Raw genomic sequence first — 26,130 nt, 5'->3', positions numbered from 1 at the left:
TAATGGTTATTTGCAAAAAAAAAATGTTTATCAGTTTGAACATCAAATATGTTGTTTTTGTAGCATATTCAACTGAATATGGGTTGAAAATGATTTGCAAATCATCGTATTTTGTTTAAGTTTACATCTAACACAATTTCCCAACTCGTATGGAAACAGGGTTTGTATTTTGGCCGCCTTGACACGTGACATAAAGTCAGGAGTACGAGCTCTCAACTTGGTTCAATCCAGGCTTCTGTCTAAAAAGCCCATTATAATGCTCACCGCCTGCACCGTAATTCACACTTTCCGTGCATTGTTGTGCCTTAGTGCCTGTCCTGGCTTCACGCAACTGGGCAGCAGGGACTCATATTTACGACTGGAAAGTTCTGCTGACTCATGGCGACCGTGCGGCGGCTATAGGATGTTTTATGCTGGCTGTCAACACGTCGTTTTCTGAGCGCGAAACAAACAGTAGCAGTCTTTTAGCGCGGCGGACAAACGGCTTCACGTACAAAAGGATACACGTGTAAACAGGAGTGCTTGAGCCAAGGGGGTTTTCTTTACAACACTGCACATTCAAGGGGGGGGGGATTCTCCATAACAGCCTCATGGCATCCCGCAATGAAGTCAGCAGAGAGCTGATACTCGCAGTAATTCACGGTCGGCAAAGACGGAAAGCAAACAGCTACAAAAGTTCAGGAGAAGAGTTGTTTGGGAAAAAAAAAAAAAGTGTGTCAACGTGAGCTTCTCCAGCTGTGCCGACACCTCCAGCTGCATGTTCCTGCGACTATTACTTACTGATTTATCGGCCAGATAGTCGGGAGCTCAAGTTTGTTGACATTCCCCGCTCCGGTGCGGCCTCAAATACGACCCCCTCCTTTTCCAGCAACTTGCGCTCATAAAAATGTCGCCTTGACGAGCACACTGCAAAAACTGAAATCTAAGTAAGATGAAATATCTCAAATAACGGTGATATTTGCTTATTTTCTGTCTGGTAAGATAATTCTTCTCACTAAGCAGATTTTATGTTAGAGTGTTTTACTTGTTTTAAGTGTTTAGGTCCTAAATGATCTCAGTAAGATACTACAGCTTGTTTCCGACATTTTATGACCTATTTTGAGTAAAATATGCTTGAAACTATTTTTGTCCAAGTGTCCAAAACACAGCCAGCAATGGTGCACAGGAAAGTGGGGAAGAAGAGGGGGAAAAGGCGGCCAAAATGTTCAAAAGTCCCAATTGTGTCCAAAATACCTCCCCGGGGTTCCAGTCCCACGAGTCCCGCCGCCGGCCACACAAGTCCTGGGATACAAAAAATTTCCAAAACGCACCCAGCAAAATCCCACGGGAAGTAGGTGGGGAAAAAGGAGAAAAGTCGGCAAAAGTCCCCCAAAATGTTCTAAATACCTACCCAGGTTCGAGTCCCAACCTTGTTCGAGTGTGCACTCTTTTGAACATTTTCCCCGACTTTTCTCACTTTTCTCCCCACCTTCCCGTGGGACTTTGCTGGGCGCGTTTTGGACATTTTAGGCATCCCGGCAGGCGACGGAACTTGTGGGACTCGAACCTGTGTAGGTATTTTGAACATTTTTGGGACTTTTGCTGACTTTTCCAAATTTCATCCCCTCTCCCCATGGGACTCGGCTGGGTGTGTTATGAACATTTAGGGCATCCCGGGACTTGCGCGGCCATACATAAGATTTTATGTTATAGAGTGTTTTACGTGTTTTAAGTGTTTAGGTCCTAAATGATCTCAGTAAGATACTACAGCTTGTAGCTGAGATTTGATGACCTATATTGAGTAAAACATGCTTGAAGCGAGAATTGCAAATGTTGCAAAGCTGTGTCATCAACACTCACAAGTATAAAAGTACTTTTAAAGTAAGAATTTCTTATTTCAAGAATGTAAAACAAAATCATGACTTTGACACAATTGTTTCTCATATTAAAACAGATGACAGCCAAATAGACTTTGTCGTTTTTTTTCCAATGAAACAATAGAAAATATATACTCGTATACTGTAGTAGTACACTTGTTATTAGTGAGAATATAATTATTTTTGAGGTATTTTGGGGTTCATTGAAGTTAGCTCATTTTACTTGTTTTGGAAAGTCTTGACAAGCCAAATTTTCTTGTTCTATTGGCAGATAATTTTGTTTAGTTCAAGTAAAATACCCCTCATTTTTGTATTTTTTTTCTTGTTTTTGAACACTGACTTTTTGCAGTGTATCAAATATTTCCGGATGGTTTCAACTGCCACCCGCCCGAGTCTAATTAAAATCTATTTTTTCGTCATGTCACCCGCCCGACCCGCGGTTTATCCGCGGACTCCGCGGATGAGACTCTAGTAACTCTAGTGACTCTCTAGTGTGCATGCAACACTAGAGAGTCGATTGAAAGTCCAGTTTAGAAAACTGTTTTATTTTAGATATGTAATCCTCCATGTTAAAAGTGCAAGCGAGAGGAAAAAAATAAACTCTTGGTGCTTGTTGTCACTTCTTCTGCAGCCGAGTAGTCGCGAGAAGGATCACTAGCGCCCTCTACCACCAGGAGGCGGGAGTCATTTAATGACTCATATTTGACACACGCAGCTACGGTATATTAATAAAACATAGCTGCTTACTGTTCTTTTTTAGCATATTCAATAGCTTGGACCTTAAATCCTACTGAATAGCTCTTAATCTTCTTCCCTTCATGCGATTTCAAATGATTGAAATCAGCTTCCGACAGGTGAAGTGTCACTCGTGACGTGACGAGTTTGACCCGGTGGAAATTCTAGGCATATGCTAATTATTTTGCGAAACGAGTTTGAGCCGGCAGTAATTCCAGGCAGGCGCATACTATGTACCCGGCGGTATATATATTGTGACTTTTCTATTATGTAAAACGGACTAAACTCGCCACAAAGTTAACCGTAACAAGATTATCCATTCATCCATTTTATACCGCTTATCCCTTTCGGGGTGGCAGGGGGTGCTGCAGCCTATCTCAACTTTTTAAAAAGTTATTTTAAAGATTGAAAGTTGCCATCAATCCCACGTGGGTGCTTGAACCCCAAAGCACCCACGAGATCGGCGCCTAAGGCCGGGAGAGGATGGATGTCCGCCATCCTTACCACGTCTGACAAGCTCATCCTTGCTGTGCAAAGCCTCAAAGGCAGTGGGAATCACATGGGAAACTCGTCTGGAAGGACAACCCACCCCTTGTTTGTCAAAGAAAAGGGGGAACACCTCCATGCTGAGCCCTTCCTCGGCAGGCCATTAAACAGGGAGGGGGGGGGGGTTGCATTCCTCAGTAATTCACTTTGACTGAGGCCAAAACGCTGGACGAGGGTCACCGGCTAAAGACTGCCACATGCGGGCGGGGGGGGGGGCGCGAGTGTTCGTGTAGGGGCGTGGGGGTTAGGAAGTAGGACAGGATGGAGAGGAGCGAGAGGCGAGGTGACAAAAAGGAAATACAAAAGCAGTCACGTCATGAAGATGAGTGCTCTCATCAAGTTTTTGGATTCTCTTCTTCCAAAAAGGGGACTCATGTTCATGGCTTGCAATCCTACTTTTAGCAAAAATGATGTCAGGACTTCACCCGCAGAATGTGAACCAAAATGAGAAATGACACTTCCAAATGTTTATAGAATGACCACAGGGATAGACGAATCAAATCCCTCCACTTGCCAATCCGCTTACTCCTTAATCCCCAGCTAGGTTTCACTCGGGAGGCGGGCTTCAACTGTCCGGTTTTGCAACACATCTGGCTTGGTGGAGAGTCTACTTTTGTACCCAGCCTCAGATTTAAAAGGGACAAACCCCGTTTCCATATGAGTTGGGATATTGTGTTAGATGTAAATATAAACGGAATACAATGATTTGGAAATCCTTTTTAACCCATAGCACTACAAAGACAACATATTCAAACTCAAACTTTATTTTGTTTTGAAAATAATATTTAACTTAGAATTTGATGGCTGCAACACGTGCCAAAGTAGTTGGGAAAGGGCATGTTCACCACTGTGTTACATCACCTTTTCTTTTAACAACACTCAATAAACGTTTGGGAACTAATTGTTGAAGCTTTGAAAGTGGAATTCTTTCCCATTCTTGTTTTATGTAGAGCTTCAGTTGTCCAACAGTCCGAGGTCTCCGCTGTCGTATTTTACGCTTCATAATGCGCCGCACATTTTCGATGGGAGACAGGTCTGGACTGAAGTCGGGCCAGGAAAGTACCCGCGCTCTTTTTATTACGAAGCCACGCTGTTGTAACAGGTGCTGAATGTGGCTTGGCATTGTCTTGCTGAAATAAGCAGGGGCGTCCATGAAAAAGACGGCAGCATATGTTGTTCCAAAACCTGTATGTACCTTTCAGCATTAATGGTGCCTTCACAGATGTGTAAGTTACCCATGCCTTGGGCACTAATGCACCCCCATACCATCACAGATGCTGGCTTTTGAACTTTGCATCGATAACAGTCTAGATGGTTCGCTTCCCCTTTGGTACGGATGACACGATGTCGAATATCTCCAAAAACAAATTGAAATGTGGACTCGTCAGACCACAGAACACTTTTCCACTCTGCATCAGTCCATCTTAGATGATCTCGGGCCCAGAGAAGCCGGTGGCGTTTCTGGATGTTGTTGATAAATGGTTTTCGCTTTGCATAGTAGAGCTTTACTTGCAATTACAGATTTAGCGACAAACTCTATTTAGTGACAGTAGCTTTCTGAAGTGATCCTGAGCCCATGTGGTGATATCCTTTAGAGACTGATGTCGGTTGTTCTTAAACTGTTTGACTATTTGCTCACGCAGTTGTGGACAAAGGGGTGTACCTCGCCCCATCCTTTCTTATGAAAGACATTTTTTGGGAAGATGTTTTTATACCCAATCATGGCACCCACCTGTTCCCAATTAGCCTGCACACCTGTGGGATGTTCCAAATAAGTGTTTGATGAGCATTTTTCAACTTTATCATTGTTTATTGCCACCTTTCCCAACTTTTTTTCACGTGTTGCTGGCATCAAATTCTAAGTTAGTGATTATTTGCAAAAAAAAAACATGTTTATCAGTTTGAACATCAAATATGTTGTCTTTGTAGCATATTCAACTGAATATGGATTGAAAAGGATTTGCAAATCATTGTATTTCGTTTATATTTACATCTAACACAATTTCCCAACTCATATGGAAACGGGGTTTCTACATGCGACTGTTGTTTATTTAGTTTAGTTTAGTTTATTAAGGATCCCCATTAGTCTACACCGCAGTGGAGACTATTCTTCCTGGGGTCCAGGCAAAAAAACATCACACAACCACAGAACAAACGATTAAAATGCAGTACAACATGATCCAATAACAAATTGTCGTAATACAAAAATAGCAACAACAAAGAACCAAAAAATACTAATAAATGTTGTTACATAATCATTTTCACACCAAAGATAAAAATAGCAATATAAAAATAGATATACTGTATACATTTTTGCAAAAATAAAACAAAGAACCAATGGCCTAAAATATACACATTAGTGTACCAAGGACAAACAATAAGTGACGAAAAAGTATCATCCTTCCATTTTCTGCTGCTTATCCCATAATCAATAAAATACTCAATAGTCAATAAAAACAGTCATGACATTAGCTACAATCTAGAATAATCTCTTCACGCAACTTTGTAGAAGAGGGTATCATCTATTCCTCTTGATACGAGGCATTCTGAACCAAATACTTTTATTTTTGTCTGTAGAACGACAGAAACAAGTGAAGAAGTTCTGTGTCAAAACTAACAACCGTGCTCTGCCTATAATCGTCTCGTATGGTTCTGTTTTTAGAGATAACAAAGTATCTAAAAATGGGCAGTCGGAGTGGAGAATCCTACATTTAACAACCGCATCTGGCTCCGCATCTCAGTGACTCGAAGCTTGTGGGGTTCCGAAATTAGAAGCCGGGAGACGCCGTATCGCCAGAATTCATTTTTCACGTGTTCGCGGTCCATTCGTCCGACCGTGGGATTACTGGGCTGGCGGACAAAAAAAAAAAAAATCTTAATCTTCTTGAGAGGGAGTGTGAGGGGACAAAAAGGGGGAGGTGGACCAAATTCCTGCACACACAAATGCTGGATTCTAAATGACAGCTATCCATTTCCATCGGCTATCAGTCGCCATCAACATGGTTCTTTGCCACATGCTGTTGCCACCGGCAACAGGACACGCAATCCCCCTAAGTAGCCCCCCTCCCAACTGGTTTGTCAAGCTCAAACTAAATCCCAGATCATCTCTTGCCCATGTATTAAAAATGCCCCCCTCCACCGGGGGTTATCAGCTCGCAGTATCGACAAATAATTACCTAACGAGGTGCTTTGAAAGACACAAGTGTAAAGTGGACCACGACCGTTGAACTGGGTCTTACCCTGGTGGGGACGCAGCATCTTGGTGCGATCAAAGGACACTCATGGTAATCCACCAGCGCGCTTGACTCGCTCGCTTCCAGCTGATCCCAACGGATGATATAGTTTACATCCACATCTAGTCCCAGATGCCTCACCTCCCGACCAAACCGAGCACCTTGTCCCAGTGTCTTCCTTAGCACTCCGTATCTTCGCTCTCTCCGGTCCGTCCTGAGTCGACCAACATGCACGAATCCCCTCCGCCCGATTCTGCTTTCCCTCTCCTCTCCCTACATGCGCTCTGCCTCTCTGCTGTGGTCTCTTTCACATCGACGCTGAGCTGTGAGCCGCCTCCCCCCTGCCCGCCCCGCCCCCGGGCTTTATCTGGCCTCTGTTATACATCTTAGCTTCTGACTCTCCCCCAGACCTCGTCTCTCCTCGAACAGGACGTTGGACATGCGATCACTGCTGCATTTTTGGAAGCTAGTGCCTTTCAGCATGTTTAAAGGGGAACATTATGACAATTTCTGAAGGGTTAAAACCAATAAAAATCAGTTCCCAATGACTTAATTGATTTTTCGAAGTTTTTCTCGAAATTTTACCCATCTCGCAATATCCCGAAAAACGGCTTCAGAGTGCCTGATTTTCACGATCAGTATCCTGTGACGTCACAGCGTGAAGCCACCAGAAACAAACATGGCGGGTAGCACAGAAAGGTATAGATTAGATTAGATTAGATTAGATTGTACTTTATTTTTTCCGTCAGTAGAGTTCCTTCAGAAAAATTACAATTTTCAGCACAATCCCATTCAAGATCAAACAAACATTACAGGGAGACAGAACAGGATCACTGACGGGTCTGCCGGCTTTCAGCGCCCCTTACAAAAATGGGGGAAAAAAAATAGAAGATTAGAATAAAATAAAAGAATCGGTTTTAGCCTGGGCCCTGGAGAGGGGGTGCAGACTGAGGCCAAGGGAAAAAAACAACTCATAGCCATAGTACACATCCCTCTTACAGGTGTGTAAAAGGGAAACGTCAAACATGATCACTATTTCTGAAGGGTTAAAACCAATAAAAATCAGTTCCCAATGACTTATTTGATTTTTCGAAGTTTTTCTCGAAATTTTACCCATCACTCAATATCCCGAAAAACGGCTTCAAAGTGCCTGATTTTCACGATCGGTATCCTGTGACGTTACAGCGTGAAGCCACCAGAAACAAACATGGCGGGTAGCATAGAAAGGTATAGATTAGATTAGATTCGATAGTACTTTATTTATTCCGTCAGTAGAGTTCCTTCAGGAAAATTACAATTTTCAGCACAATCCCATTCAAGATCAAACAAACTTTACAGGGAGACAGAACAGGATCACTGACGGGTCTGCCGGCTTTTAGCGCCCCTTACAAAAATGGGGGAAAAAAAATAGAAGATAGAATAAAATAAAAAAATCGGTTTTAGCCTGGGCCCTGAGAGGGGGTGCGGACTGAGGCCAAGGGAAAAAAACAACTCATAGCCATAGTACACATATCTCTTACATGTGTGTAAAAGGGAAACATCAAACATTATCCCAATTTCTGAACGGTTAAAACCAATAAAAATCAGTTCCCAATAACTTATTTGATTTTTCGAAGTTTTTCTCGAAATTTTACCCATCTCGCAATATCCCGAAAAACGGCTTCAGAGTGCCTGATTTTCACAATCAGTATCCTGTGACGTCACAGCGTGAAGCCACCAGAAACAAACATGGCGGGTAACACAGAAAGGTATAGATTAGATTAGATTAGATTAGATTAGATAGTACTTTATTTATTCCGTCAGTAGAGTTCCTTCAGGAAAATTACAATTTTCAGCACAATCCCATTCAAGATCAAACAAACATTACAGGGAGACAGAACAGGATCGCTGACGGGTCTGCCGGCTTTCAGCGCCCCTTACAAAAATGGGGGAAAAAAATAGAAGATTAGAATAAAAAAAAAAATCGGGCTTAGCCTGGGCCCTGGAGAGGGGGTGCAGACTGAGGCCAAAGGAAAAAAAACAACTCATAGCCATAGTACACATCCCTCTTCCATGTGTGTAAAAGGGAAACATCAAACACTTTCAGAATTTATGAAGGGTTAAAACCAATAAAAATCAGTTCCCAATGACTTATTTGATTTTTCGAAGTTTTTGTCGAAATTTTACCCATCACGCAATATCCCGAAAAACGGCTTCAGAGTGCCTGATTTTCACGATCGGTATCCTGTGACGTCACAGCGTGAAGCCACCAGAAACAAACATGGCGGGTAGCACAGAAAGGTATAGATTAGATTAGATTAGATAGTACTTTATTTATTCCGTCAGTAGAGTTCCTTCAGGAAAATTACAATTTTCAGCACAATCCCATTCAAGATCAAACAAACTTTACAGGGAGACAGAACAGGATCACTGACAGGTCTGCCGGCTTCCAGCGCCCCTTACAAAAATGGGGGAAAAAAATAGAAGATTAGAATAAAATAAAAAAATCGGTTTTTGCCTGGGCCCTGGAGAGGGGGTGCAGACTGAGGCCAAGGTGAAAAAAACAACTCATAGCCATAGTACACATCCCTCTTACAGGTGTGTAAAAGGGAAACGTCAAACATTATCACAATTTCTGAAGGGTTAAAACCAATAAAAATCAGTTCCCAATGACTTATTTGATTTTTCGAAGTTTTTCTCGAAATTTTACCCATCACGCAATATCCCGAAAAACGGCTTCAAAGTGCCTGATTTTCACGATCGGTATCCTGTGACGTCACAGCGTGAAGCCGCCAGAAACAAACATGGCGGGTAGCATAGAAAGGTATAGATTAGATTTGATTAGATTAGATTAGATTAGATCAGATAGTACTTTATTTATTCCGTCAGGAGAGTTCCTTCAGAAAAATTACAATTTTCAGCACAATCCCATTCAAGATCAAACAAACATTACAGGGAGACAGAACAGGATCACTGACGGGTCTGCCGGCTTCCAGCGCCCCTTACAAAAAATGATGAGATACAGGTAAACAGGTAAAAAAAATGGTTTTAGCCTGGGCCCTGGAGAGGGGGTGCAGACTGAGGCCAAGGGAAAAAAAAAAAAACTCATAGCCATAGTACACATCCCTTGTACAGGTGTGTAAAAGGGAAATATCAAACATCAAAGAACACAGAGGACATTAAAGACATTAAAGCAGCAGATACAACCAGACACTTCTACATAAAGCTATGAATAAAAAATAAAAGAAACATATCCACTGTGGTGGCCTCTGCGGTGTTCCACGCCATCGTCCGCTAGCGATAGTTGCTCGGATTCAGACTCGGATTTCAGCGGCATAAGCGATTCAACAGATTACGCATGTATTGAAACGGATGGTTGGAGTGTGGAGGCAGGTAGCATAACGAAATTAAAGAAGAAACTGAAGCTATATAGCCATATAACGACAAACAGCGGCACGGGAGGAAGCGATGATAAATTCGGCGATTGCCTTCTAACCAACGATTGGTATGTGTTTGTTTGGCATTAAATGTGGGTGGAGGGAAAGGCTTGATGCAAATATAGCTACAAATGAGGCATAATGATGCAATATGTACATACAGCTAGCCTAAATAGCATGTTAGCATCGTGACCAAATATATCTGATTAGCACTCTCCACATACTGTAAGTCAATAACATCAACAAAACTCACCTTTGTGCATTCATGCACAACGTTATAGGTTTGGTGGACAAAATGAGACAGAAAAAGAAGTGGCATAAATCACGTCTTAGCCAAGACATCCAGGGGGTTTACCTCGCTCGTCTGCGGGAACAGACTGCCGTGGTCTCTGATTAGCTCACATACTCCGGCAGATTCAGTGGTGGTTTATTTTCCAATATTGCAGATTTCTTTGGTTTTATCGTTGGAAATGCATCTGCTTTGAGTGTCGCAGGATATCCACACATTCTTTCCATCTCTGTCGTAGCATAACTGTCGTCGGTAAAGTGTGCGGAACAAACGAGGGACTTTTGCATCTTTTGACCACCGTTGCAACTTGAATCCGTCTCTGTTTGTGTTGTTACACCCTTCGAAAACACACCAACAAGGCATAATGTCGCCAAGGTACCGGAAAACAGTCGAAAAAACGGAAAATAACAGAGCTGATTTGACTTGGTTTGTGTAATGTGTTTGAGAAAATGGCGGATTGCTTCCCGTTGTAACGTCACGGGTGAAAGGTCATCGCTCCGACAAAATTCACCCTTTTAGAGTTCGGAAATCGGTTAAAAAAACATATGGTCTTTTTTCTGGAACATCAAGGTATATATTGACGCTTACATAGGTCTGGTGATAATGTTCCCCTTTAACAAGTTATTGGTGTTTAATGATAATACAAGCAAGCATGTTTAACACGTACAGTGTCAAAGTTTGTTGTTGACGAACCCCAAGATGCAGAGAAGGAGGCAGGCATTGAGTAAGGAAACATGGTTTAATAAAACAATAAACAAAAGGGGTAAAACAAAAAGCGCACACGAGGCGGATAACAAACTAAAAGAGCTAGCATGGGAGCTGGAAAACAAAAGGAGCTTAGCATGGAAGCTAGCAAAAACAAAAGGGCCTAGCGTGGAAGCCGGCGGGTAGCGAGAAGGAAAATAGAAGTCGTACTTGTAATATGAAAACAAACTGGAAGCAGGGAACAAAAAACAGTAAGCTACAAACATAGCTTACCGCTATGCTGCAAAGACACGACACGGCACGACACAAAGCGACAATACATGACAATAATCCAGCACTCGACTGGAGGACAAAACAGGTTCAAATAGGAGCGGCCGGGTGCCAATCAGCCGCAGCTGAGGGGAAACAGCGCAAAGGGAAAAAAACAGGAAACAGACAAAATAAGAGCGCTGACAGGAACTGAAGACAGGAAATACTACAGAAACACAGAGGAAAAAGTAAAACACAAACAAACTGTCAGGGGCAAGCCTGACATATAGATTCCTTTCTTTCATGAAGACAAGAATATAAGTTGGTGTATTACCTGATTCTGATGACTTGCATTGATTGGAATCGGACAGTGGTGCTGATAACGTCCGCATTTTCAAATGGAGGAGACAAAAAGTCCTCCTTTCTGTCCAATACCACATGAAAGTGGTTGGATTTGGCATCTCATTTGTCCAACTTGCATACTTGTTTTTAAACACTTTTTTATGAAAGTAGCATGTGTGTGTGTGTGTGGCCTTTAAAGTGTGCCAGCAGGTGAGCGTGTGGGCGAGAGAGGAGAGGGAGCGGTCGCTGCGGGCGGGGGAGTGGCTAGTGTTTTTGTGCGGGATTTGGACTTTGTGCAAGACGTAAATTACAAGCCACGATTTGCAACTAATCATTTTGCCCTGGAGTCCGGAATTGTGAAGACCCACTGCCGGGTAAAGTCAAGGGTCTTGCCCCGAGAATCCATCGGCCCTGGAGAAGTGTCTCCCCTGCACTCCTTGACTACGGTCTAGGCGCCAGAAGCAGGAAAGGTGCAACAAATTTATAAGAAATACATTGGCATCAAACTCCGTAGCTCGCTAGCTTGTGCACGCTAGCTTTCTGAGACTCTTATTTTGTTAGCACAGGCAGGATGAAGCAAGTCTTTTATGGTGAAGACAGGAACTGTGCAGTCGGTTGTTAGAGTTTTGACAGCCCAAGAGTCTGTTGAAATAAAAAGTGTTTCTCTCCGTCCTGTCAGTGATTTTTTTCTTAAAGGGGAACATTATCACCAAACCTATGCAAGTGTCAACATATACCTTGATGTTGCAGAAAAAAGACCATGTATTTTTTTTAACCGATTTCCGAACTCTAAATGGGTGAATTTTGGCAAATTAAACGCCTTTCTGTTTATCGGTCTTTTAGCGATGATGTCAGAACGTGACGTCACCGAGGTAACACACCCGCCATTTTCATTTTCCCAATACAAACACCGGGTCTCAGCTCTGTTATTTTCGACTATTTTTTGGAACCTTGGAGACATCACACCTCGTCGGTGTGTTGTCGGAGGGTGTAACAACACTAACAGGGAGGGATTCAAGTTGCACCACTGGCAAGAAATCTGCCGCCAGACCCCCATTGAATGTACCAGAGTGTCTTCACATTTGACCGGCGATGCTAAGACAGACATGGCACAGATGTATGGATAACCTGCAGATGCATTTGCAACGATTAAGTCAACTAAATCACAAAGGTGAGTTTTGTAGATGTTGTTGACTTATGTGCTAATCAGACATATTTGGTCGCAGCATGACTGCCAGCTAATCGATGCTAACATGCTACGCTAATCGATGCTAACATGCTATTTACGCTAGCTGTATGTACATTTGAAACTAGATACCCACATTTAATGCGAAACAAACACTTACCAATCGACGGATTTAAGTTGCTCCAGTGTCACAAGATGCGAAAGTCCTGATCGTTTGGTCCGCACATGACCATAGGTGAGGATTGGAATGTAGATCGACCGGTAAATTGAGAGCTTTGCCTTCCGGCTCAGCTCCTTCTTCACCACAACGGATCGGCACAACGTCCGCATTACTGAAGACGCCGCACCGATCCGCCTGTCAATCTCACGATCCACTCTTCCCTCACTCGTGAACAAGACTCCTAGGTATTTGAACTCCTCCACTTGGGGCAGGGCGTCCTCCCCAACCCGGAGATGGCATTCCACCCTTTTCCGGGCGAGAACCATGGACTCGGACTTGGGAAGAGCTAGACGAAGTGGCTGGGGAGAGGGAAATCTGGGTTTCCCTGCTTAGGCTGTTGCCCCCGCGACCCGACCTCGGATAAGCGGAAGATGATGATGATGATATATAAACTATCAGACTGCGTGGTCGGTAGTAGTGGGTTTCAGCAGGCCTTTAAACGACCGTTGTGTTTGTGTAGACACGGGTAAGGTTAGGTGGGATTTACCCTGGATAACCTTAGCGGTGAAGGGTCCTAAAACAGCAGGGAAGGTGAGCGGCGGTGGCAAAAGAGAGGTGACACACACAGGTCTGGCTGAGCTTAGCTCTGGACCATCTGCCGCAATCAAATTCAGTCTCAGCTGAACGGCTGTGACAAACTGCAGCCTCCACCGGGCCTGCGAGCAAGAAGAACACTGGGGGAGGAAGAAGATGAGGGGAAGGAGGGGGGGGGTATACCCTCTTTTGTCTGCTTTTCAATGGGAACGGTGCGAGAGGAGGCGGGTCCGGGAGGGGGCGAATTAAAAGGGTCCCGTTGACAAGAGCGGACAGTTAAAGAGAGGAAAGAAAGGCTCCGGTCTGACTGGAAGTCATGGCCGTCGCTGCCACTTGGCCCCACAAGAACTGTCACTAATGCGCTGAAAGAACAATGACACCGGCCATGTGAGGAAATTAGTCCGCCGCAGACAGGAGAAGTGTGGAGGAGGGACTTGGCCAGGACTAAAAATGAGGCTGACCACATTCGGACCCGACCGTCTCATCCGTCATCGTAAAAACGGGAAAGATTCACGATGGCTGCTGATGATGAGAGCAAAGTGTCATGCAGAGATAATTACGTTTAGCATAAGCTCAGCTGTTTGGAAGACACATTTGAATACGGAGCGGCCGCAATTGGATTCCTGGAGCAGGTGGCTGCAAATTAGACATCGTGGTCCCGTTTGGATAAAAAAAGACAAATGGTCAACACGAGCACGTGAATAATCCAGAAATATTGAAGGGGATGTCCAGTGCTGATTACATCAACAGCAGGCTGGCAATTACCCAGCGATGGTTGACTTCCCATCTGGCCTTTGTCTCCGTCGCTTTAGGGAACACAACGTGGTTCTTTAGTTTGCTTGTCAACAATTGTAACCTGTGCACTGCAAAAACTGAAATCTAAGTAAGATGAAATATCTCAAATAACGGTGATATTTGCTTATTTTCTGTCTGGTAAGATAATTCTTCTCACTAAGCAGATTTTATGTTAGAGTGTTTTACTTGTTTTAAGTGTTTAGGTCCTAAATGATCTCAGTAAGATACTACAGCTTGTTTCCGACATTTTATGACCTATTTTGAGTAAAATATGCTTGAAACTATTTTTGTCCAAGGGTCCAAAACACACCCAGCAATGGTGCACAGGAAAGTGGGGAAGAAGAGGGGGAAAAGGCGGCCAAAATGTTCAAAAGTCCCAATTGTGCCCAAAATACCTCCCCGGGGTTCCAGTCCCACGAGTCCCGCCGAGTCCTGGGATACAAAAAATGTCCAAAACGCACCCAGCAAAATCCCACGGGAAGTAGGGGGAGAAAAATGAGAAAAGTCGGCAAAAGTCCCCCAACATTTTCTAAATACCTACCCAGGTTCGAGTCCCAACCTTGTTCGAGTGTGCACTCTTTTGAACATGTTCCCCGACTTTTCTCACTTTTCGCCCCACCTTCCCGTGGGACTTTGCTGGGCGCGTTTTGGACATTTTAGGCATCCCGGCAGGCGACGGATCTTGTGGGACTCGAACCTGTGTAGGTATTTTGAACATATTTGGGACTTTTGCTGACTTTTCCAACTTTCATCCCCTCTCCCCATGGGACTCGGCTGGGTGTGTTATGAACATTTAGGGCATCCCGGGACTTGCGCGGCCATACATAAGATTTTATGTTAGAGTGTTTTACGTGTTTTAAGTGTTTAGGTCCTAAATGATCTCAGTAAGATATTACAGCTTGTACACTGCAAAAACTGAAATCTAAGTAAGATGAAATATCTCAAATAACGGTGATATTTGCTTATTTTCTGTCTGGTAAGATAATTCTTCTCACTAAGCAGATTTTATGTTAGAGTCTTTTACTTGTTTTAAGTGGTTAGGTCCTAAATGATCTCAGTAAGATACTACAGCTTGTTTCCGACATTTTATGACCTATTTTGAGTAAAATATGCTTGAAACTATTTTTGTCCAAGTGTCCAAAACACAGCCAGCAATGGTGCACAGGAAAGTGGGGAAGAAGAGGGGGAAAAGGCGGGCAAAATGTTCAAAAGTCCCAATTGTGTCCAAAATACCTCCCCGGGGTTCCAGTCCCACGAGTCCCGCCGCCGGCCACACAAGTCCTGGGATACAAAAAATGTCCAAAACGCACCCAGCAAAATCCCACGGGAAGTAGGGGGGGAAAATGAGAAAAGTCGGCAAAAGTCCCCCAAAATGTTCTAAATACCTACCCAGGTTCGAGTCCCAACCTTGTTCGAGTGTGCACTCTTTTGAACATTTTCCCCGACTTTTCTCACTTTTCTCCCCACCTTCCCGTGGGACTTTGCTGGGCGCGTTTTGGACATTTTAGGCATCCCGGCAGGCGACGGAACTTGTGGGACTCGAACCTGTGTAGGAGGTTTTGAACATTTTTGGGACTTTTCCTGACTTTTCCAACTTTCATCCCCTCTCCCCATGGGACTCGGCTGGGTGTGTTATGAACATTTAGGGCATCCCGGGACTTGCGCGGCCATACATAAGATTTTATGTTAGAGTGTTTTACGTGTTTTAAGTGTTTAGGTCCTAAATGATCTCAGTAAGATATTACAGCTTGTACACTGCAAAAACTGAAATCTAAGTAAGATGAAATATCTCAAATAACGGTGATATTTGCTTATTTTCTGTCTGGTAAGATAATTCTTCTCACTAAGCAGATTTTATGTTAGAGTATTTTACGTGTTTTAAGTGTTTAGGTCCTAAATGATCTCAGTAAGATACTACAGCTTGTTTCCGACATTTTATGACCTATTTTGAGTAAAATATGCTTGAAACTATTTTTGTCCAAGTGTCCAAAACACAGCCAGCAATGGTGCACAGGAAAGTGGGGAAGAAGAGGGGGAAAAGGCGGCCAAAATGTTCAAAAGTCCCAATTGTGCCCAAAATACCTCCCAGGGGTTCCAGTCCCACGAGTCCCGCCGAGTCCTGGGATACAAAAAATGTCCAAAACGCACCCAGCAAAATCCCACGGGAAATAGGCGGCGAAAAATGAGAAAAGTCGTCAAAAGTCCCCCAAAATGTTCTAAATACCTACCCAGGTTCGAGTCCCAACCTTGTTCGAGTGTGCACTCTTTTGAACATTTCCCCGACTTTTCTCACTTTTCTCCCCACCTTCCCGTGGGACTTTGCTGGGCGCGTTTTGGACATTTTAGGCATCCCGGCAGGCGACGGAACTTGTGGGACTCGAACCTGTGTAGGTATTTTGAACATTTTTGGGACTTTTGCTGACTTTTCCAACTTTCATCCCCTCTCCCCATGGGACTCGGCTGGGTGTGTTATGAACATTTAGGGCATCCCGGGACTTGCACGGCCATACATAAGATTTTATGTTAGAGTGTTTTACGTGTTTTAAGTGTTTAGGTCCTAAATGATCTCAGTAAGATATTACAGCTTGTTTCCGACATTTTATGACCTATTTTGAGTAAAATATGCTTGAAACAATTTTTGTCCAAGTGTCCAAAACACAGCCAGCAATGGTGCACAGGAAAGTGGGGAAGAAGAGGGGGAAAAGGCGGCCAAAATGTTAAAAAGTCCCAATTGTGTCCAAAATACCTCCCCGGGGTTCCAGTCCCACGAGTCCCGCCGCCCGCCACACAAGTCCTGGGATACAAAAAATGTCCAAAACGCACCCAGCAGAATCCCACGGGAAGTAGGGGGGGGAAAATGAGAAAAGTCGGCAAAAGTCCCCCAACATTTTCTAAATACCTACCCAGGTTCGAGTCCCAACCTTGTTCGAGTGTGCACTCTTTTGAACATTTCCCCGACTTTTCTCACTTTTCTCCCCACCTTCCCGTGGGACTTTGCTGGCCGCGTTTTGGACATTTTAAGCATCCCGGCAGGCGACGGAACTTGTGGGACTCGAACCTGTGTAGGTATTTTGAACATTTTTGGGACTTTTGCTGACTTTTCCAACTTTCATCCCCTCTCTCCATGGGACTTTGCTGGGTGTGTTATGAACATTTAGGGCATCCCGGGACTTGCGCGGCCATACATAAGATTTTATGTTAGAGTGTTTTACGTGTTTTAAGTGTTTAGGTCCTAAATGATCTCAGTAAGATATTACAGCTTGTAGCTGAGATTTGATGACCTATATTGAGTAAAACATGCTTGAAGCGAGAATTGCAAATGTTGCAAAGCTGTGTCATCAACACTCACAAGTATAAAAGTACTTTTTAAAGTAAGAATTTCTTATTTCAAGAATGTAAAACAAAATCATGACTTTGAAACAATTGTTTCTCATATTAAAACAGATGACAGCCAAATAGACTTTTCCGTTTTTTTTCCAATGAAACAGTAGAAAATACGTACTCGTATACTGTAGTAGTACACTTGTTATTAGTGAGAATATACTTATTTTGAGGTATTTTTGGGTTCATTGAAGTTAGCTCATTTTACTTGTTTTGGAAAGTCTTGACAAGCCAAATGTTCTTGTTTTATTGGCAGATAATTTTGCTGAGTTCAAGTAAAATACCCCTCATTTTTGTATTTTTTTTTCTTGTTTTTGAACACTGACTTTTTGCAGTGTGACAAGAGTTTATGCAGATATGTGTACTATGAACCCTGTTTCCATGAGTTGGAAATTGTGTTAGATGTAAATTCAAACAGAATACAATGATTTGCAAATCATTTTCAACCCATATTCAGTTGAATATGCTACAAAGACAACATATTTGATGTTCAAACTGATAAACTTTTTGAATGCTCATCAAACACTTATTTGGAACATCCAACAGGTGTGCAGGCTAATTGGGAACAGGTGGGTGCCATGATTGGGTATAAAAACAGCTTTCCAAAAAATGCTCAGTCTTTCACAAGAAAGGATGGGGTGAGGTACACCCCTTTGTCCACAACTGCGTGAGCAAATAGTCAAACAGTTTAAGAACAACGTTTCTCAAAGTGCAATTAAAATAAATTCAGGGATTTCAACATCTACGCTCCATAATATCATCAAAAGGTTCAGAGAATCTGGAGAAATCACTCCACGGAAACCAACATTGAATGACCAAGACCTTCCATCCCTCAAACGGCACTTACGTGGAGTAATTTCAGCAGATTCTCTGAACCTTTTGATGATATTATGGAGCGTAGATGTTGAAATCCCTAAATTTCTTGCAATTGCACTTTGAGAAACGTTGTTCTTAAACTGTTTGACTATTTGCTCACACAGTTGTGGACAAAGGGGTGTACCTCGCCCCATCCTTTCTTGTGAAAGACTGAGCATTTTTTGGGAAGCTGTTTTTATACCCAATCATGGCACCCACCTGTTCCCAATTAGCCTGCACACCTGTGGGATGCTCCAAATAAGTGTTTGATGAGCATTCCTAAACTTTATCAGAATTTATTGCCACCTTTCCCAACTTCGTTGTCACGTGTTGCTGGCATCAAATTCTAAAGTTAATGATTTATGAGTTTGAACATCAAATATGTTGTCTTTGTAGCATATTCAACTGAATATGGGTTGAACATGATTTGCAAATCATTGTATTCTGTTTATATTTACATCTAACACAATTTCCCAACTCATATGGAAACGGGGTTTGTAATTATTATTGTAACTTTGTAGGTGCCGCCCTCTTTGTCAGGCTGCTCTTGAAGAACAGATTTTAATCTAAACGAGTATTTACCTGGTTAAATAAAGGAAATTGATATTGAATGTGCACAGCATGTCCCACATTTGAGCTTGACTGCTTGTGCAAAACGGTGCAGAGTGATCCGCTGAGCTCATTAAGGCAGCGCTTGCTACTCTGCCAGGGGTGTCGATGACAGATCTCACTGTTTGGAAACACTCGGCCGCCCGTACAGCCAGCCTGGCTCCAGCGGTGTCGCACTCACACATGCACACACACCAAGGAACAAAACCGGGGCCGAGGATTGCATTCCACGGGGGAGGCGGTGGGCGAAGGGAAGGAGACACGACGGTGGTGGGACAGTTGCTGGAGGGTCTGTAGATCGATAGGGGGTTGTAATGAGGTTCTGGGTGGTAAGAGTGACGGGCCGTGGGAGTGCTTGTGCAGCAGAGCGAGGCCTTGATCAAGGGACTCTGTGGTCTGCTGGGTGTCTTGAGAATGGTTCCCGTTTCTGTGTAGGGGTTTGTTTGGTATCGCTTCTCCCTTCTTATCGAAACATAATCAGAGATGTTACTTCATAGCCTGACCCCCAGTTCCCAACACCCTTCCATTGGGGTTCTAGTAGTTGTACGTCTTAGGTTGACTCACTCGATGGTTGACACGCATTTGTCACTTTCATAGTATAATTAAATGCAGAAAAAAAATACCTCCATGTTTAAAGAAAATACCTTAAGATGTGTGAGGAATATATGTTGCTATTTGTTGGGTGTTGTTGACACAGCACACCTATCTTGCTATGATGTCGCATGTCATGATGTCTCAGTGCTCTGCAATGTGGACACAATTATGTATCCCATCCATCCATTTTCTACCGCTTATTCCCTTTCAGGGTCACAGGGGGCGCTGGCGCCTATCTCAGCTAGATCGGGCGGAAGGCAGGGTACACCCTGGACAAGTCGCCACCTCATCGCAGGGCCAACACAGATAGACAGACAACATTCACACTCACATTCACACACTAGGGACCATTTAGTGTTGCCAATCAACCTATCCCCAGGTGCATGTCTTTGGAAGTGGGAGGAAGCCGGAGTACCCGGAGGGAACCCACGCATTCACGGGGAGAACATGCAGACTCCCCACAGAAAGATCCCGAGCCTGGATTTGAACCCAGGATTGCAGGACCTTCGTATTGTGAGGCAGACGCACTAACCCCTCTGCCAACGTGAAGCCCATTATGTATCCCATAACGACAAATTATTTTTCCATTAAAATGTTAATATAAATGTACTACTGTTGTCCCGATACTAATTTTTTGGTAAATTATTTCGATACTTTTTGTTACTTTTCTAAATAGAGGGGACCACAAAAATGCATTATTAGCTTTATTTGAACAACAAATCTTAAGGTACATTAAACATGTTTCATATTGCAAGTTTGTCCTTAAATTCAAATAGTGAACATACTAGACAACTTGTCTAGTACATACACATATATATATATATACTTGCTGCTGGCGGGGTGTATAAAATAGTCAGGCTGTGTCATGGATACAACGGATTCTGGGTATTTGTTGTGTTGCGTTTATGTTGTGTTACTGGGAGGATGTTCTCCCGAAATGTGTTTGTCAACCTTGTTTGGTGTGGCTTCACAGCGTGGCGCATATTACTAAGAGTGATAAAATTGTTTATATCACAACCATTAGTGTACTCTGTGTCACCCAGTATGCCTTGCAGTCATGTGCGTGTGTCTGCAGAAGCCACACACAACATGTTGCTGGACTGACAAACAGTTCGAACATGTTGTTGAAGGCGACAAAGTCAATGGCTTCATAGCACGCCCTAATACTTATTAACTGGGTGACTGCCGGCAGTCATTCTGGAGAACATTAGCGTCTCCTATTGTCTTCTTCGCTTTGTGACATGGGTCTTAAATGGCTCTTTGAATGATAAAGGATACCAATCCCAGAACCATGTATATCAAATAATTCCGGATGGTTCAACCTTCACTCTAATTAAAATACATTTTTTCGTCATGTCACACGCCCGACCCATGGTTTATCCGCGGACTCTGCGGATCAGACCGCAAACCGCTCATCTCTAATACACACATATATATATATATATATATATATATATATATATATATATATATATGTAACCGGTGGTCTTTTCCTCTGCGTTGTGTGTTTTTTATCGAAGACGACCGACACCATGGGTTTCTCCACTGCACTTTACTGATAACACAGAATACAATCGTCATCAAAACTTTGTGCCATCGTCGAGCCCCTCTCCCGTTATCGTAGACAAAAAGGCAAGGCATAGTTACATACACAGTAAAATAAAAACATACCTGATAACACAGAATACAATCGTCATCAAAACTTTGTGCCATCGTCGAGCCCCTACACAAATATGTAATAATGAACAAGAAATGAATTAAAGTTCTTAACAAGACATTTTCTGTCGTCGCATGAACGCCTACCTCTCCCGTTATCGTAGACAAAAAGGGAAGTTGGAGGGCGTGTCTAACGCATATAAAAAGACAGGTGTCACAGTAATTATTGCAGTAGGAGGGACAACGAGACAATGGTTCCACATTGACAAAACATCAAACAATATTCAGGTATTTACATGTAACTTACATATTTTGTGTAATTATAACAATAATAAAACATTAGAAAATAAATTATTTACAAGACGTAATTGACCCTGTTACACTTATATATATATATATACAACTTAATAAAACAGTGGCTCTGATGCCTCCTCAAACCAGATAACACTTGCAGATCTCCTGCATGTAGGATTGTCCCGACAAAGGAAAAATATACAACGGCTTTGCAAACAATTGTCCTTATTGGGTTCTTTAGTTGAACCCCAACTGTATCCCCATTTGCTAAACCCGTGTATGACAACATCAACTGATTTCTATTTCACTGTTTTAATTGATTTTATCCTTTAAAATAGTTTTTAATCATATTTGTTTTTATATTGTTTTTATTGGTTTTATATTTATTTTTTATTTTTTTTATTCAGTCTTTGGTGGAGCATAATATATTTATATATACTTTTTTTATTTTTTTATTTTATTTATTTATTTATTTTTTATTTTTTTTACAATTGTTTTTAACATGGCTGTGCAGCACTTTGGAAACGTTATTGTTGTTTAAACGTGCTATATAAATAAAGTGGATGGGATTGGATTGATGTAATGCGTCGTCCATGAGCATGTTATGTTGCAATGGACGTGACAGTCTGAGAAGACAATTAGTTGCACTTAAGAGTCTCGGGATGACTGTCCAGGGATGCAGCAGAACTTCCAAGTGTCAGCACGGCGACACTCGCTCATTTCCTGCAGCCGTGTAAGCAAAGGAAATTCCAGAATGCAGACAGAGAACGTGTTTGTTTACCCGACACAAAACCCCGCTTAGATCCGCAAGTAGCCAGGCAGATGCAAATCACATGAAGGGTCACGCTGACACAACCCACGAGTGTCCACGTTTCAACTCGTGTGTGTGGCGAGATGAGTGTGTAATGCAAAGAGAGCGATAATGCACCTCTGTCATGTCTCATTAAGCGAGGGGGGAGGGGTGGGCACGGGGGGTTGCGGAATGGAGGTCCGACGGCGGCGAGACATCATCAGCGGAGACTTTCATTTCCTCCCTGGGCTCAGGAAGTGCTTAAAGTCTTCCACGAAGAGGATCGGCTCTGATTAGGTTGTTTGCCGTGTGTTGGCCATCAAGATACAGGCCTAGTGGCAGCGGGAGTTGGGATCTTTCAACAACCCTCCAAAAACATCAAGACCCAAACTCACGTTGTTTTGGGTTCTCTCGCCTTCCTGTTTCCTCAAAGACAAAGGACTGTTTTTCAAAAGAGCTCCGGGCTTAAGGTGAATATCAGGAATACAATAATGAAAGAAAACAACCACACCACCGCCATGACGCCGCATCTTTACACCGAGGATGTTTTGGAGACGCTTGGCAGCTCGGGAATTGGATCAAATAACGTCACGCTGTCACCAGCATCAAAGGCAAACCGGTGCAGATGAATCCTATTTCATTGCAGTTTGGCGAGTACTTCAACCCGCGTGTTGAAGCAGTCTTCATTTACTTTAGAGTGCTTCTCAAGTCCTGATAAAGCCAGCAGTGAATAAACATCTGCTACGTCTTTTGTGCTTCACCTTGACCGTGAAGCACAAAGGATGTGTGGACAGGTGCAGGTAAAGGTTGTACGGTATGCCGGTATCAGTATAGTACCACGATACCAATGAATCATTGCAGTACCGGTCCCGTAACCCCCCCTGCGTCAAAGTAAGGTGCTGGTTTACAAGCAGAGGAGCATGTTCGGCAGCACACAATCACAGAGTACTTACAAGCAGACACAGTGTGTAGACAGAAAAGGGAGAACGGACGCATTTTGGCTTAAAAACTAACGATAGAGTCTTGAGAGTCTGCAAAGTACGGTAAAATTAGTACTGGTGAGTGTTGATAGAAATTTTGAAAGGTACCAATGCCTAAAAACCACCACCGCGCCATACCTGCAACACCTATCTGGTGTGTGTGCTAAGGTTGTACGGTATACCGGTATTACTATAGAACCGCGATACTAATGAATCATTTACGGTCTCTGAAACGTATCCATTGCGCCCCCGCGCCCAAGTCACCTCGTGTCATTGCCGGTTTACGAGCAGACGAGCATGTTCGGCGGCACACAATCACAGAGTACTTACAAGCAGACACAGTGTGTAGACAGAAAAGGAAGAACGGACGCATTTTGGCTTGAAAACTAACAATAGAGTCTCTAGAGTCTGCAAAGTACAGTACACATTTAAAGAAACACAAAATAACTGAAAATTACTACTTTCGATTGTTGATAGAGAATTTGAAAAGGCACCAATGTCTAAAGATCACCACCACGCCATACCTGCAACACGTATCTTGAGCTTGTGCCAAGGTTGTACGATATACCGGCATTAGTATAGTACTGTGATACTAAGGAATCATTTTCGGTACGATACAGTCTCTGAAAAGTACCGGTCCCTCACCTTGCCGGTTTACGAGTAGACAAGCATGTTCGGCGGCACACAGTCACAGAGTACTTATAAGCAGACACAGTGTGTAGACAGAAAAGGGAGAACGGACGCATTTTGGCTTAAAAACTAACGATAGAGTCTTGAGAGTCTGCAAAGTACGGTAAAATTAGTACTGGCAAGTGTTGATAGAAATTTTGAAAGGTACCAATGCCTAAAAACCACCACCGCGCCATACCTGCAACACCTATCTTGTGTGTGTGCTAAGGTTGTACGATATACCGGTATCAGTATAGTACCGTGATTCTAATTAATCATTTACGGTCTCTGAAACGTATCGGCCCCGCCCCCAAGTCACCTTGTGTCATTGCTGGTTTACAAGCAGACAAAAATAGCTCAAATAACAGCACTTACCAGTGAGCTGCCTCAATTTTTTTTCAAGTTTATTCATTTACTAGCAAGCTGGTCTCGCTTTGCTGGACATTTTTAATTCTAAGAGAGACAAAACTCAAATAGAATTTGAAAATCCCAGAAAATATTTTAAAGACTTGGTCTTCACTTGTTTATATACATTCATTTATTTTTTTTACTTTGCTTCTTATAACTTTCCGAAAGACAATTTTAGAGAAAAAAATACAACCTTAAAAATTATTTCAAGATTTTTAAACACATATACCTTTTTACCTTTTAAATTCCTTCCTCTTCTTTCCCGACAATTTAAATCAATGTTCAAGTACATTTATTTTTTTTATTGTAAAGAATAATAAATACATTTTTATTTAATTCTTTATTTTAGCTTCTGTTTTTTCGACGAAGAATATTTGGGAAATATTTCGTCAAACTTATTATGATTACAATTCAAAACAATTATTTGTCTTTGTTAGAAATATAGCTTGGTCCAATTTGTTATATATTCCAACAAAGTGCACATTGGATTTTAACCTATTTAAAACATGTCATCAAAATCTAAAATGAGGTGGCGACTTGTCCAGGGTGTACCCTGCCTTCCGCCTGATTGTAGCTGAGATAGGCGCCAGCGCCCCCCGCGACCCTGACAGGGAATAAGCGGTAGAAAATGGATGGATGGATGGAAAATCTAAAATTAATATTAATCAAGAAAAAATTACTAATGATGTTCCATAAATCATTTTTTCAAAAAGATTCGAATTAGCTAGTTTTTCTCTTCTTTTTTCGGTTGAATTTTAAAATGTCGAAATATCCATCTTCTTCTTCCGCTTATCCGAGGTCGGGTCGCGGGGGCAGCAGCCTAAGCAGGGAAGCCCAGACTTCCCTCTCCCCAGCCACTTTGTTTAGCTCTTCCCGGGGGATCCCGAGGCGTTCCCAGGCCAGCCGGGAGACATAGTCTTCCCAACGTGTCCTGGGTCTTGCCCGTGGCCTCCTACCGGTTGGACGTGTCGAAATAGTCTGTTTATATATATATATTTATTGTGGGAAATCATTAAGATGATCAGCGTTTCCACAAAGATAAATATCATTAATTATTAATAATAACAGAATTAAAGGTAAATTGAGCAAATTGGCTTTTTCTGGCAATTTATTTAACTATGTATCAAACTGGTAGCCCTTCACATTAATCAGTACCAAAGAAGTAGCTCTTGGTTTCAAAAAGGTTGCTGACCCATGTTGTATCATAAAATCTGCTTAGTGAGAGGAGTTATCTTATCAGACAGAAGATAAGCAAATATCAGCCTTATTTGAGATATTTAATCTTACTTTTAATTCTTTTGTGGTCCCCTTTATTTAGAAAAGTACCAAAATAATTGTATTACCGGTACCAAGTTATTGGTATGTTTTCAACACTGGTGCAGACATGCTGGTGCTTAAGTGAAGTACTCCCATTTGTCTTTGACCTTCAGGGCGCACCAGTAAACAGCTCCATTAGGCTACTTGATTAACCTCTCATAGGCTCTATAAAACCCATGCAGGCATTGAGATGAACTGCTAGAAGGCCAGACACTCCACATATTTACAACTTGCTGCTATGCAGAATAACAGCCTATCAGTACTACTGGAGTACGCAATACTTTGGTTCTAAAAAATAAACTTTTGCAGATTTAAAGGGGAACATTATCACCAGACCTATGTAAGCGTCAATATATACCTTGATGGTGCAGAAAAAAGACCATCTATTTTTTTAACCGATTTCCGAACTCTAAATGGGTGAATTTTGGCGAATTAAACGCCTTTCTGTTTATCGCTCTGGAGGCGATGGCG

At 42.6% G+C, this 26,130-nt stretch overlaps 1 protein-coding gene across 6 annotated transcripts in view; it reads right to left on the bottom strand.

Moving 5' to 3' along the window:
- LOC133544269 (nck-associated protein 5-like) overlaps positions 1 to 26,130 on the bottom strand; it is a 323,916-nt gene that overhangs the window by 223,826 nt on the left and 73,960 nt on the right. Inside the window, exon 1 of one of the 6 annotated variants that reach the window (XM_061889435.1) lies at positions 6,377 to 6,682. The exons of the other annotated variants lie outside the window; for them this stretch is intronic. The gene's annotated coding sequence lies outside the window, so the exon portion shown is untranslated. Of the gene's footprint in view, positions 1 to 6,376; positions 6,683 to 26,130 lie in introns of those variants that run through there. 6 annotated transcript variants of the gene reach the window in all.

The sequence above is a fragment of the Nerophis ophidion genome, linkage group LG27 (assembly GCF_033978795.1).
Source record: "Nerophis ophidion isolate RoL-2023_Sa linkage group LG27, RoL_Noph_v1.0, whole genome shotgun sequence".
NCBI classification, from domain to species: Eukaryota; Metazoa; Chordata; class Actinopteri; order Syngnathiformes; family Syngnathidae; genus Nerophis; species Nerophis ophidion.
This window is presented reverse-complemented; position numbering and strand designations above follow the sequence as displayed.